General features: G+C 43.1%; 1 protein-coding gene across 1 annotated transcript in view; it reads right to left on the reverse strand.

The window, feature by feature from the left end:
• LOC125043670 (homeobox protein Hox-B4-like) overlaps positions 1–12,500 on the reverse strand; it is a 24,800-nt gene that overhangs the window by 882 nt on the left and 11,418 nt on the right. The window lies entirely within an intron of this gene.

Here is a 12,500-nt window from a genome sequence, read left to right on the forward strand (position 1 = left end):
CTCTCTCCTCTCTCTCTCTCTCTCTCTCTCTCTCTCTCTCTCTCTCTCTCTCTCTCTCTCTCTCTCTCTCTCTTTCTCTTTCTCTTTCTCTTTCTCTCTCTTTCTCTCTCTCTCTCTCTCTCTCTCTCTCTCTCTCTCTCTCTCTCTCTCTCTCTCTCTCTCTCTCTCTCTCCTCTCTCTCTCTCTCTCTCTCTCTCTCTCTCTCTCTCTCTCTCTCTCTCTCTCTCTCTCACTCTCTCTCTTTCTTTCTCTCTCTCTCTCTCTCTCTCTCTCTCTCTCTCTCTCTCTCTCTCTCTCTCTCTCTTTCTCTTTCTCTTTCTCTTTCTCTCTCTCTCTCTCTCTCTCTCTCTCTCTCTCTCTCTCTCTCTCTCTCTCTCTCTTCCTGTCGCACTCACATGTTTTATATATATGAACAATTCAGACAAATAGTCTTAAAACGTGTGTGTTCAAGAACATTTCTATCTTTGAGCCAGGCATATAAATCGCAAGGTCAGTCCCTGCCACCTCCCCTTCCCCGGCATCTCAAATCCGTTTCTCTTTCACCGCGAGGCTTTCTCTCTCCCTCCCACAACCTGACATAACCCGCTTCTCTCTGGACCCGTTTTCGATGCCATGTACATCTTCTATTAATCATGAGCGCTATGACCCTAAATAAAAAAAAGTAGATCCATGAGTTGTAGAATAATTTTTTTGATGGCATGGATGTATGTGTGCTCGCAATTTCAAAGAGTCATTCGAAACCTGCCGTAACCCAGCTCTCTCTAGAGGCTGCGTTCGATACCATGCGCGTTTTCCATTATTCATGAGGAGTATGACCCCGTGAAAACATTGTTGCATACAATATCTGCTGTTTGCTTGAGAATGTGTTGTTCTTCGTATATTTATGTGGTATTGAGTGGTTCCTTCAGTGAGAATAGTTTACACCCTGTGTATGACTAAACCCGACCGGTTCCAGAGTGGATTGAATGGTGTCGTTGCCATGGTGTCTGGTGTCAAACGAACTGAGCTGATAGCCACGGGGTTCTGGGCGGACTCTCGGGCCGTTTAGTCGAAAAGTGGAGCACGCACGCACACGCACGCACGCACGCACGCACGCACGCACGCACGCACGCACGCACGCACGCACACACACACACACACACACACACACACACACACACACACACACACACACACACACACACACACATATATACATACATAGATACATACATATATGCACACACACACACACACACACACACACATACATATATACATACACATACATATATATATATATATATATATGTATACACACATACACGCATACACATATATTCATATGTATGTGCGTTGATATGTATATATATATATGTAGGTATATTTGTGTGAGTGTACATATATATACATATATATACATACATACACACATATAGCTTCCCTAAGTTCATGCGTAACATGTGATAGCTGTGGTATATAATACGTACAATGTTTTTTTTTTTTTTTTTTTTTTTTTTTTTTACATCTACACAGTTTGGCTTAAGATGTCACTGCATAGGCATGCAATGATATCAATGCATGGTTTACAAAACAAATCTAAAATAAAGATGACTGTGGCGGCGACGACCATAACGATAATAGTAATCAAATACAAATGATCATGAAAGCGACTCATTTAGGTCTTTTGCGGCGCATTTACATTAGAGTAAAGTGCATCATCGTCTGTTCCACGAATTATTGCAACTCGAAACAAAATAAACACAGGTACATGCTCAAATGACAGGTGACTGTGAATGACTAATCGCAGGAATGCTCAACAGGAAGTCAAGAGAAAAGGAAAGACATCCAGATAACAATCATCGCGCCATAACTAAGGGTAGAAGTGCCATAACGCGTCGACCGAATCGCGTGTCCTGGAGATCGTCTCGAGTCCGAAGCTCCGGTTAAGCGGTCGAGAAACGCTAGAAATGTTAGACGTCAGAGGCCGGCCGGAGGAGGGAGGTGGGCTCGCATTCTGTGCGCCATCGCCCTTGAGAATGCGCTAGATGCCCGCTCTGTAAGGAGATATATTAAGGGGAGCTTTCGTTCTATGGCTTTGGCTCCGGGTGTGGGGAGAGAGAGGGAGTGGGGAGGGCTCAGGGGAGGGGGTCACGCGTTCCCAGCGCCGCCCTTCGGTCTTTGGAGCTTTCTAAAATGCCCATTTTGATGCCCGGCTCGGTGCCGTTGCCATATCCTACGTCGTTTAAAAGAGCTGACGAGGGTATGAATCTTAATTCACGGTCAGGAGAGACGGAGAGTCTGGCCGATTGAAGGGGACCTTCCGGGGTCATTTTTCCTTGTTTTTCTTTTCTTTTTTTTAGAAACGACTGAGCTTAAAGAGACTCCTAAATTGTACTTCTCCTCGGCTTAAGAGGATAATTCAACGCCAACCCTAACAGCAAACGGAATTCAGAATTGCTCATAAAGAACTTTATAGATTTTAAAGAGACCGACCCAGAAAGAATTCAGAGAAAGGACGGCGACCAGGCTTGTTTTCTCAACACAGATTAATTTCTCTTCGTATAGAGAACTCAACACCATCGCAACAGGCAGAGGAAGAGCAGCCAAAGCACCCGGCAAGGTCGTGACAGGGGCCGGCAGGGTATAGGGCCGTTGTCGAGGCTGTCGTCTGAAGCGAACAGGTGGTCGTGCCAAGTTTAAAAATACGCGCCATGCCATACCCTAGAAACCGATGATGCCCGAGTTCCTGAGCGCGGCCGGCCGCGGGCTCCTTCCTCGCGGGGACACAGATTCTAATACAAGATTTCCCAGTATGTTAGAAATGAAGAAGTACTGTATGAGGTCATTCCAAAGCCTCCCCCTCCCTCCCTTCCCCCTCCTCTCCCAGCCTCTCTCTTTATCTCTCTCTCGCAGTGTTGCCAAGAAATGACTCCGGAATGTAACCGCGTCGGAAGTGTGAGAGCCGGTATTGCCCCGTCGGAATGGAATCGGGAAACGAGATAGATTCTGATCCCGTTTGTGTTGTTTCAGATCAGTGGAAATTCAAGGGGAAGAAAAGCAGACGTCTACCGAAGCTGATGGCCTGCCTTTAACCTTTTTTTGCGAAAATTGTCCCCAACAACAGCATCCCTATAAGATTTATTATCTCTATTATCGTCTTACGCCATGAGAGAAGGCGATGAACAGAGCATCAATAAAGAAAACACCCTTTACTTCGTATTTCTCTCTTCTGCCTTTGTTTTTCTTGGTAGTGTTTGCAAGCAGATTATATATAAACCACACACACTAAAAACCTGACGAACGGTGCTGCCAATCCAGCTTTCGAGATGAAGAGATTTACATAATTAATAAGGAAATAAAATAACTCCCGGGAGACACAAAACAATTACATTAATGACGATTAGGTAAGATAACTCATTTGAACACTCAGGGCGATGGGGCGGGTTAAGAAAAACACATAAATAATGCAGCCAGGCACACTTGCGAAGGGTCAGGAGGACCTCGACTCCTTAAGGGCGCCGCGAAGGGACGAAATGGTGCCTTAAGGGGGCTCTCTGGCCAGTCTCTGCCCTCTCGTCATCCCTGTTTATCTCCTGCTGCCTCTCCCGCTCTTCTTTCGTTCGCGTTCTCGGTCTTTTGTTTGACTCCCTCTTTCCTTCTCTCTCTCTCTCTCTCTCTCTCTCTCTCTCTCTCTCTCTCTCTCTCTCTCTCTCTCTCTCTCTCTCTCTCTCTCTCTCTCTCTCTCTCTCTCTCTGTGTGTGTGAGTGTGTCTGTACACACACACACACACACACACACACACACACACACACACACACACACACATATATATATGTATATATATATATGTATATATATGTATATATGTGTGTGTGTGTGTGTGTGTGTGTGTGTGTGTGTGTGTGTGTGTGTGTGTGTGTGTGTGTGTGTACAGACACACTCACACACACACATATATATACACACACATACACATATATATATATGTATATATATTTATATATATGTATATATATATGTACACACATATGTATATATGTTTATATATTTATATATATACATACACATATATTTATATATGTATATGTGTGTATGTGTATGTGTGTGCGTGCGTGCGTGCGCGTGCCCGCATCCCCCCTTATTCCTTTTCTTATCTCCATTCTCCTTCTTCCCCCCCCCCCCTCTCTCGCTCCCCCAGCTGCCCAAATCCTCGCGGAGGAGAAAGGCAGGAGAGCGAAGATTGGAAAATTGCTCCTTTCCTGCATGGCGAGCAAGGAATTTCTCGAGCATGACACGATGCCACATTCATACATACCCTAGGCGGCCATCCCTTCAGCGAGGGTACGTGAAAGAACATTTATTCCCGTTAATATATACGTTCGCCCCCCCCCCCCCCCCCCTCCCCTCCGTCTTGTGACGCCCACTGGGAAGCGGAGGCGCAAGATGGGTCTTGGGGACGCGGGACTAAAAATAACAAATTCTGTCATGAAATATATATATATACATATATACATACACACTCACCGGCCGGGGCAAAACTCATGACCATTGTCCAGAAGCTGCATGCTTATCAGTTACGTCGCGCCGCCCATGCATGGCCAGGGTGCGTAGTGAGGGCCACGCGAGAGACGGCCCAAGACACAGGGACGCGGCCGACGTGAGGGTCAGTGTCCCTGAGAACAGCTGGCAACAACTGGCCTACCAAACCGCTATACACACTGACACTCTTTAGACTCGTACGGCCACGCACACGCTCATGCCGAATTTCGCGTGTTGTTTACTCGTATTAAATGCGGGCAGACACAGGCATGCCTTGGAGACATGGCAGACATCCAAGCAACGTACAAGCAAGCAAAACGAGGCGAAATAAGTGGGAGGAGAATCTTGTTCCAATGACTGGCGGAGAGGGCGGGGTCGTGCATGGGCCTCGAAGACAGTCTCCTGTGTTTAATTTGCTTCTTAATATCTTCCACTTACACACTGACCGGTACGTTACTGCCAGCGTTCGGCACAGTCGGGTTTCAAGAAAAAAATTGGGAGAATATGAGATTCTACATACATACATGCACACACACACACACACACACACACACACACACACACACACATACACAGAAAGAGAGAGAGAGAGAGAGAGAGAGAGAGAGAGAGAGAGAGAGAGAGAGAGAGAGAGAGAGAGAGAGAGAGAGAGAGAGAGAGAGAGAGAGAGATCTAGCAGATAACAGTATGTGTGTAAAACGACCACCTGTAGTTCTACGGAGAAAAAGTGCGCGAGCGAGTGAGTGAGGCGACAGGTTCGAGTCCCCGACGGTCCCTCAGCTGGCATGATGACAGCCAAGCGACAGCCTCTCAGCCCCCCCCCCCCCCCCTTGGCTCCTGTTATTATGACCCATCAACTGGCAGACGGCTTTTCGGGCGATACGGTAACGACTCAACAAGGATCGTACATCTTTAAATGTTGTTCGTGGGACGTTTCCTTTTGTCTTGAAAACAGAACGCAATATCGCTCTCAGTCTCCCCTTTCTATCTCCCTTTCTCCCTCTCTCTCTCTCTCTCTCTCTCTCTCTCTCTCTCTCTCTCTCTCTCTCTCTCTCTCTCTCTCTCTCTCTCTCTCTCTCTCTCTCTCTCTATCTCTCTTTCTCTCTATCTCTCTTTTTCTGTCTCTCTCTCTCTCTCTCTCTCTCTCTCTCTCTCTCTCTCTCTCTCTCTCTCTCTCTCTCTCTCTCTCTCTCTCTCTCTCTCTCTCTTTCTCTTTCTCTTTATCTCTCTCTCTCTCTCTCTCTCTCTCTCTCTCTCTCTCTCTCTCTCTTTCTCTTTATCTCTCTCTCTCACTCTCTCTCTCTCTCTCTCTTTCTTTCTCTCCTCTCTCTCTCTTTCTCTCCTCTCTGCCCCCCCCCCCCTCTCTCTCTCTCTCTCTCTCTATCTCTCTTTCCCTCTGTCCTCTCTCCTCTCTCCTTTCTCTCTCTCTCTCTCTCTCTCTCTCTCTCTCTCTCTCTCTCTCTCTCTCTCTCTCTCTCTCTCTCTCTCTCTCTCTCTCTCTCTCTCCTCTCCTTCTTCCTTCTGCAGCCTTCCTTGCCCTCCCCTCGAAGACCCACCGGACTTAACCTTTCAAGCGACCACTCGCATCATAAGCACTCGGCGCTGACTCAGAAACATCACTCGTTCTTCTTCCACCTCCTCTTCCACCCTTTCCACTTCTGCGGATCGTCCTCTTCCACCTTCGCGGCCTTGATCACCAGCACACAGGACTTCGCTTCGTTACCTGTCACTCATCAATCTATCTTTGGCAAGAGGTTTGCCGTTTTTCTTCAGCTTGGCCTATCATTATGATTAATATCCTCCTTTCGCTCACCTCGTATTTATTTCCCTTTATTTCTCTCTCGTCACCTTTCTCTGTCTCTCCCTCCCTTCTTTTATCATCCCTTTCTTCTTCTCTATCTCCGTTCCCCTCCCTCTTTCCTTCCCATTTCCTATCCCTCTCTCCTCTCTCTCCCTTCCTTTCCTTCCTCGTCTCACCCTTTCTCTTTCTAGCCCTCCCTTCCTCTCCCTCTCCCTCACTTCCCCATCTTGCCCTTTCTCTTTCTCTCCTTTTCCCCTATTACCCTTCCTCCTCTTTTCTTCCTCCGCCATGCCCTTAAGACCCCCAGAGCTGTTCGGGCGAAGAGGGCCTAGCGAGACGACGCAAGGTTTCGGAGGCGCCCATTTCGTACGCGGCGACAACACCTCCTCGAAACGAACGCGACGCCAGGATTACGGCCCGCGTTTGCCCGAGCCGTTTCCTGTCCCCGTGAGATTCTTCCCTTTGACTTTTTGCTTTACTATTTTCCACCTATTTCCTCCTCCTCCCTCTGGTTTTTCGTATACTTTCTTCCTTTTTCTTTCCTTTCTTTCTTTCATTCTTTCTTTCTTCTTCTTCTTCTTCTTCTTCTTCTTCTTCTTCTTCTTCTTCTTCTTCTTCTTCTTCTTCTTCTTCTTCTTCTTCTTCTTCTTCTTCTTCCTCCTCCTCTTTTTCTTCTTCTCCTCCTCCTCCTCCTCCTCCTCCTCCTCCTCCTCCTCCTCCTCCTCCTCCTCCTCCTCCTCCTCCTCCTCCTTCTTCTTCTTCTTCTCCTTCTTCCGCCTGTTCCTCTTCCTCCTCTTGCTCGTTGTTCGTCTTCTTCCTTTCCCTCCTCCACCTTCACGCATAAATATCCCCACCATTCTTCTCTCCTCCTTTATTTTTTCCGTCTATACCTTTTCTTACTGTTATTATGATTATCAGTATTACTATTTCTGCCATTTTATCCCCACTATCATCAGCAATGTTTATTTCTATCTTTATCATCACAAGTGCTATTATTACCATCATCATTGTCCCTCTCATCCTTCCCGTTATTTCGAAACGGCAAGCAACAGCGTCTCCGGTTGCAAGACCAAAGTTGCAGATGCAATGATGCAACAGGAGAGGGGATACGTCCATTATATAAAAATATCCTTCGTTATTTCGTCCCCAGTGAATTATTTATGAAATCTTCAGTTCTATGAGGAGGAGGGGCATAATAAAAGAAAGAAGACTTGGCTAAAAATATGAATGAGAAAGTAATGAAAAAAAAAAAAAATCAGAGAATAAGAAGTAAATGCAAACAAGAAGCAAGAAAGAATCAGATTACCCGGGTTTTTTTTTTTTTCCCCCCCCCCCCCCCCCCGGGGGGCCCTTTTCCCCCTTTTTTTTTTTTTTTCCCCCTTTTTTTTCCCCTTTTTTTTTTCTTTTTTCCCCTTTTTTTTTCCCCCCCTTCCCCCCCTTTTTTTTTCTTTTCTTTTTTCCTTTTCTTTTTTTTTTTCCTTTTTTTTCTTCCCCCCCCCCCCCCCCTTTTTCCCCCTCCCCCTTCCCCCCCTTTTTCCTCCCCCCCTTTTTCCCCCTTCCTTTTTCCTTTTTCCTTTTCCCTTTTTTTTTTTTCCCCCTTTTCCCCTTTCCCCCCCCCCCCTTTTTCCCCCCCCCCCCTTTCCCCCCCCCCCCCCCCTTTCCCCCCTTTTTTCCCCTTTCCTTTTTTTCCTCTTTTTTTTTTTGTTTTTTTTCCCTTTTTTTTCCCCCCCAAAAAAACCCCCCCCCTTTTTTTTTTTTTTTTCCCCCAAATTTTTTATTCCCTTTTTTTCCCCCCCCTTTTTTTCCCCCCAAAAAAAAATTTTTTCAAAAATTTAAAGGGGGAAAAAGGGGGGGGGGGGGGGCCCCCCCCTTTTTAAAAAACCCCCCCCTTGAAAAAGGGGTTTTTTTAAAAGGGGGGGGGAAATAAAAAAAAAAAATTTAAAAATATTTTTAAAAAAAAAAAAAAATAAAATTTGGGAAAAAAGGGAAAAGGGAAAAAAAAAAAAAAAAAAATTTTTTTTAAAAAAAATTTTAAAAAAAAAAAACAAAAAAAATTTAAAAAAAAAAAAAAACAAAAAAAAAAAAAAAAAAAAAAATTTTTAAAAAAAAAAAAAAAAATTTTAAAAAATAAAAAATAATAAAGGGTAAAATATAATGATAATGATAATAATAATAGAAAATAATTAAAAAATAATAATGTTGTTTTTATTTTTTTTTTTTTAAAAAAAAAAAAAAAAGGGGGGGGTTTTTTTTAAAAGGGGAAGGTTTGGAATTTTGGGAGGAAATTTTTGGGGGAAAGGGGGGTTTTTAAAAAAAGGGAAAGGGAAAGGAAAATTTTTTTTAAAAATTTTTGGGTTTTTAAAAATTTTAAGGAAATTTTAAGTTGTTGTTTGGAAAAGATTTTTTTTTTTTTGGGGGGTTTTTAAAAGGGGGGTTTTTAAAAAAAAATTTTTTTTAAAAAAAAAAAAAAAGGGGAAAAATTTTAAAAAAAAAAAAAAATAATAAAATTTTTAAAAAAAATTTTTTAAAATTTAATTTTTTTAAAAAATTAAGGTTAAAAAAAATTTTTAATAAAATAAAAAAAAAAATAAAAATTTTTTTAAAAAAAAAAAAAAAAATTTTTAAAAAAAAATTTTTAATTTTTTTTAAAAAAAAAAAAAAATTTTTAAAAATTTAAAGGATAATAAAATTAAAAAAAAAAAAAAAAATTTTTAAAAAAAAAAATTTTTTTAAAAAAAAATTTTTTTTTTTTTAATTTTTTTTTTTTTATTATTTTTTTTTTTTTTTTTTTAATTTTACCCCCCCCCTTTAAAATAATTTTTTTAAATTTTTTTTTTTTTAAATTTTATAATCTTTTCCCCCAAAAACATAAAAAATTTTTTTTTTTATTTTATCATCATCATCATTATTATCGTGATTTTCCGCCGCCACACCTTCACCGCTCTCATTTGCAAATCTTATCATCACGCCCCCTTTTCCCCCCCCCCTCCCCCTCCTCCCTCCCCCTCCTTTCCCCCCCCCTCCCCTCCCCCTCCCCTCCCCTCCTCCCCCCTCCCCCCCTTTTCCCCCCCCCTTTTCCCCCCCCTTTTCCTTTCCCCTCCCCCCTCCTCCCCCTTCCCCCACCTCCTCCCCCCTCCCCTCCTCCTCCTCCCCCCTTCCCCCCTTTTGTCTCCCCTCCCCCTCCTCCTCCTCCTCCTCCTCCCCCCCCCCCCCCCCTCTGTCTCCTCCTCCTCCACCCCTCCCCCCCCCCCTCCTTTTCCCCCCTCCCTCACATCTACCCTCCCCCCTACCCCCTCATCTCTTTCCCCCCCCTCCTCCTCCCCCCTCCCTTTTCCCCCCCCACCCCCTCCCCCTCCCTTTCCCCCCCCCCCCCCCTCCCCCTCCCCCTCCCCTCCCCTCTCCCCTCCTCCTCCCCCCCTTCCCCCTCCTTTTTTTCCCCCTTTCCCCTCCCCCACCTTTCCCCCTCCTCCTCCTTCTCCTCCTCCTCCTTCCCCTCCCCCTCCTCCTCCCCCCTCCTCCTCCTCCCCTTCCCCTCCCCCTCCTCCTCCCCCACCCCTTCCCCTAAAACCCCTCCCCTCCTTCCCCTCCTTCCACCTCCTCCTCCCCTTCCTCCTCCCCTCCTCCCCCCCCCTTCTGGGCTCCTCCCCCTCCTCCTTCCCCTCCCCCCTCCCCCCCCCCCCCCCTCCTCCTCCTCCTCCTCCTCCTCCTCCTTCCTCCTCCTCCCCCCTTCCCCCCTCTGTCTCTTCCCCCTCCTCCTTCCCCTCCCCCCTCCTCCTTCCCTTTCCTCCTCCTCCTCCCCCCCCTTTCCCCTTCCCTCCTTCCCCACCCCTTTCCCCCCTTCTTTTCTTCTTTTCCTTTTCTTTTTTTTCTTTTTCTTTTCTTTTTTCTTTTTTTTTTTCTTTTTTTCTTCTTTTTCTTCCCTTTTCTTTTCCCCCCTTTTTCTTTCTTCTTCTTTTTTTCCTTTTTTTCTTTTTTTTTTCTTCTTTTTCTTTTCTTTTTTTTTTTTCTTTTTTTCCCTTTTTTTTCTTTTTCCCTTCCTTTTTCCCTTTTTCTCCCCCTTCCCTTCTTTTCCTTTTTTCTCTTTTCTTCTTTTTCCTTCTTCTTTTTTCTTTTTTTTTCCCTTTTTTCCCTTCCTTCCCCTTTTCTTTTCTTCTTTTCTTTCTTCTTTTTTTCTTATCATTATTAATACTTTTATTATTATTATCATCATAAACATCACATTTTATTATCATTTTTATTTTTTATTATCATTTTAATTTGGGTATTATTGTTTTAAAAAATAATAATAATAAAAATAAAAATAATAATAAAAATTATTATTATTTTTAAATTTTATTATTATTATTATTTTTTATTATCATTATCACTACCATCATCACCACCCCCACCCTTCTTTCATCAAAAATTAAAAATTATCATTATTATCAAAATTTTTTGGGTCTTTAAAAAACTATCATCATCATCATACCCTAAAATCACCACCATCTTTATCACCACCCCTTTTTTTTCCCCCTTTTTTTTTTTTCCCCCTTTTAAATTTTTTTTTTATTAATAATAATTTTTTTTTTTAAGGTGAAGATGGAATGTTAATGTTGAAGAAAGGAGGGAGAGATTTAAAGAGGAGTTGTTTGTTTGTTAAAATTGTTTTGTTATTTTATTTTAGTTTTGTTCTGGGTCGTGTTGGAGGAAGATGGTGAGGGTGATAGTGGTGGTGGTGATGGTAGTGGGGATGAAGGTGACGATAATGATGATAATAGTGATGATGGTAGTAATGATGATAGTAAATTTAATAAAAATTAAAATAATAATAATAATGATAATAATAAAAAAAAATTGATAATTATAAATGATAATAATAATGATAATGATGATATAATAATGATGATGATGATGATGATGATGATGATGATGATAATAATAATAATAATAATAATAATAATAATAATAACAACAATAGTAATGATAATTATAATAATAAAAACAAAAACTTTAATAAATATAATAATAATAATAATAGTAATAATAATAATAATAATAATGATAATAATAATAATAATAACTATAATGGCAACAATAATAGTGATACTAAAGACAGCACCAAAACCAAAGGCAATGAGAGCACCTCGCAAGGAGAGAATTCCGACGTCACTGTTACTCTCCCTTAGCGAATTGCCGCGTTGAAAGAAGGGGCGAAGAGTTTACTTTTATATCTTCCTTTCTCTTCTTGTACTTCTTCTTCTTCTCCCTTTTCCTCTCTTCCTCTCTTCCCTCAATTCTCACTTTTTTTCTACCTTTTTCTCTTCTTTCTCTTCCTTCTCTTTTTCTCCCCCTCCCTTTGCTCTTTTCCTCTCACCCCTTCCCTCTTTTCCTCTCCCTCCCTCCCATTTTACTCTCCTTCTCTCTTCTCCTTCCTTCCCTCCCACTTTCCTCTCCCTCCCTCCCTCCCTCCTTCAGCACCTTCCCTCCCTCTCTCCCTCCTTTCTATTTCTCCCTCTCTCCCTCCACCCCACACACTCGTGTCCAACTGCAAGCACTTTCGCCTCAGCTCTAAATCACCTTGACGCGGGGAAAATAAGGGTGAATGTATTGATGCCCCTTTTTGATTGGCATAGGCCGGCGCCATGTGATGACTGTGGTGATGGTGACGCTGGACGGTGGCTGATGACTGTGGTAACGTTTGGTGATGGCTGACGATTGTGGTGATAATGACGCTTGAGTTGACTGACATTTGCGTAATAGTTGACTGTGCGAATTAAAGTTCCCACGGCAAGCTTCTCTAGTGAAATTATTCACTCGTAATCTTGATCATACATTGGAAACTTCAAACGCATTCTGTCTTTATATATCCTTTGTAATGTAGCTATCTGGGGCTCCCCTTCTCCTCTCTCTCACTTGAATGAATTTCCATCTTTCTCCCTTTTTATCTTTTTATCTTTTCGATCTGTACACTCGAATGGCTGCGGGCACGTGAGGCACACGTACGTGTGTGTGTGTGTGTGCGTGTGTGTGCACATATATATATGTATACACACACACACACACACACACACACACACACACACACACACGTCTGTGAGTGTGTGTATCATGATACAATCCATTTGCTGGCGCGCGCGTCTGCCTCGTCTGGTCCGCCACCTGCGAGTGAGTAGTCGAGAGGCCGCACCTTGCGCGCCGC

Source organism: Penaeus chinensis, chromosome 34 (assembly GCF_019202785.1).
Source record: "Penaeus chinensis breed Huanghai No. 1 chromosome 34, ASM1920278v2, whole genome shotgun sequence".
In the NCBI taxonomy this organism is placed as follows: domain Eukaryota; kingdom Metazoa; phylum Arthropoda; class Malacostraca; order Decapoda; family Penaeidae; genus Penaeus; species Penaeus chinensis.